At 43.6% G+C, this 2,727-nt stretch overlaps 1 long non-coding RNA gene across 1 annotated transcript in view; it reads left to right on the top strand.

Annotated features, from left to right (window-relative positions):
* The window catches only part of LOC105537795, a 16,583-nt gene extending 14,342 nt beyond the window's left edge, over positions 1-2,241 (top strand). The window contains exon 3 of the long non-coding RNA XR_001005777.1: positions 2,116-2,241. This is a non-coding gene — a long non-coding RNA (uncharacterized LOC105537795). The remainder of the gene's footprint in view (positions 1-2,115) is intronic.
* Positions 2,242-2,727: the final 486 nt, after the last annotated feature.

Raw genomic sequence — 2,727 nt, 5'->3', positions numbered from 1 at the left:
TTTTTTTTTTTTTTTTTTTTTTTTTTTTTTTTGCGACAGAGTCTCGCTCTGTCGCCTAGGCTGGAGTTCAGTGGCACAATCTGGCAGTGAACTCACTGCAAGCTCTGCCTCCCAGGTTCACACCATTCTGCTGCCTCGGCCTCCCGAGTAGCTGGGACCACAGGCATGCCCACCACCACGCCCGGCTAATTTTTTGTATTTTTAGTAGAGATGGGGTTTCACCAAGTTAGCCAGGATGTTCTCGATCTCCTGACCTCGTGATCCGCCCGCCTTGGCCTCCCAAAGTGCTGAGATTACAGGTATGAGCCACCGAGCCCGGCCCTGATTGGGTTTTTCAAATCCTGGTTTCCCTATGTAATTTTTGCAAGAAGACTTTAAAAAAAAATTCTTGTTCATGACATACATTCTCTGGGAACCCCAAAGGGCTTGTTAATTTGTTTCCTTCCACACTGACCCGCAGCTGGCAATTCTGCCTGTCCCTGATTTGCTCACCTTCCTCAAAGTTTCACCTCAAGTAACTGTCTTAAAAATGAAGGCTTCCAGCCAGGTGCAGTGGCTCACACCTGTAATCCCAGCACTTTGGGAGGCTGAGGCAGGCAGATCACCTGAGGTCGGTAGTTCAAGACCAGCCTGACCAACATGGAGAAACCCTGTCTCTACTAAAAATACAAAGTTAGCCAGGCGTGGTGGTGCATGCCTGTAATCCCAGCTACTCGGGAGGCTGAGGCAGGATAATCACTTGAATCCGGGAGGCAGAGGTTACAGTGAGCTGAGATCACACCATTGCACTCCAGCCTGGGCAACAAGAGCGAAAGTCTGAAAAAAAAAAAAAAAAAGACTTCCAGCCAGGCGCAGCGGCACATGCCTGTAATCCCAGTGCTTTGGAAGGCCAAGGTGGGCGGATCACGAGGTCAGGAGTTTGAGACTAGCCTGACCAATATGGTGAAATCCTGTCTCTACTAAAAATACATTAAATTAGCCGGACATGGTGGCAGGCGCCTGTAATTCCAGCTACTCGGGAGGCTGAGGCAGGAGAATCACTTCAACTTAGGAGGCGGAGGTTGCAGTGAGCCAAGGCCACGCCACTGCACTCCAGCCTGGGCAACAGAGCAACACTTTGTCTCAAAAAAAAAAAATGAAGACTTCCTTTTCAAGTTCAAGTTCATCAGAGTTGCCTATGAAAGCACTTTTTTTTTTTGAGATGGAGTCTCGTTCTGTCACCCAGGCCAGAGTGCAGTGGCATGATCTCAGCTCACTGCAACCTCTGCCTCCTGGGTTCAACTGATTCTCCTGCCTCAGCCTCCTGAGTAGCTGGGACTCCAGGCACGTGCCTGGCTAATTTTTGTATTTTAGTAGAGACGGGGTTTCACCATATTGGTGAGGCTGGTCTTGAACTCCTGACCTCCTGATCCACCCGCCTTGGCCTCCCAGAGTGCTGGGATTACAGGCATGAGCCACCGCGCCTGGCCTGAAAGCACAATTTTAAGTGACCACTTGTTTGTTTCCATCAGTGTCTGTAACTGAGGGCTCCACCTCCCTACTGGGCTGATATATTCGAGTTATAAACCCAGCCTCCCCCATAGCATCCTCAGTTCTGCTCTTTTTCCTGATTAATCCCTATAGGAAATTTATTTTGAGCTGCTCTTGAAGAATCTAATCCTCTAGATTTGTAGCTTTTGCCTCTTTAAATTTAGCTTGTGTTCTTTTCTGCTGAGTCTTCAGATTCAGCTTTTTTGTTGTTGTTGTTAGTTACATGAAATGTCCTGTTAAATTTTACTGTCCTGAAGCTTCATGGGCATGTGATGTGTGTTGATTAATTAGAGCTATTCTCCTTTGGAGTTATCCTCAGCAATTATATATGTATATATGTTCATTGTAGAAAAACATTGTGTTAGCCTGACATTATTAACACTGACTCCACAACCTGGATGAGATAAGCATGTATAAATATGTTTCTTTATTCTCTGTCACAACAAACCATTTTCAGCATTACCAGTATCACATATGGCAGAGTACTTTAGAATTAATAAAAAAATACATAGTTATTAAATGTAACTTTGTCAGAATTATGATCCCAAAGTTTAATAAAACTTGATGTTTTTGCTTCTGTTTCAGGGTTTCAACATCAAAAGTGTACAATCACAAGGTTTTAAACTGAATGTATGGGACATTGGTGGACAGAGGAAAATCAGACCATACTGGAGGAATTATTTTGAAAATACTGATATTCTTGTAAGTACTCCTTCTGATGCACTAATTCATAGTATTTTCTGCCATGTATTAGAAACATGGACACTGTAACATTCTTTCTTGTCAGTAATTCCACCACCATAACATTAATCACTGTGAATTTAGCAGGGATAGCAGAAGGCTGCAGATTATAAAGGGAAAACGTCTTTGTGTAACTTGTATAAGATGTTTTGCTGTCCCTCAGTAACAATGTTGTACCCACACCCGTCTTGGCAAAATAAAGTGTTTATTAATTGCCATAGTGATTTGAATAGCAGAAGGGAAGTCAGAAGATCATGCCACTGACTGTCACCTCTAGGAAGACAATGAATCAAGTGTATCACAAAGAGAGCAACCAAAATAGTGAAAATACTGGAAACCATGATGTATAAGGAGTGGTTGAAAGACCTGACAGTGTTCTTCCTAGAAAAGAGAACACTGGGAACTGTCCAGGCAGCTTCAAGAATTATCTTAAGTCAGAGGGATTGAATAGTTCTA

Source organism: Mandrillus leucophaeus, unplaced genomic scaffold (genome assembly GCF_000951045.1).
Source record: "Mandrillus leucophaeus isolate KB7577 unplaced genomic scaffold, Mleu.le_1.0 Scaffold18, whole genome shotgun sequence".
Classification (NCBI taxonomy): Eukaryota; Metazoa; Chordata; class Mammalia; order Primates; family Cercopithecidae; genus Mandrillus; species Mandrillus leucophaeus.
Note: the sequence above shows the minus strand (reverse complement) of the source record. Positions and strands in the feature narration are given on the sequence as shown.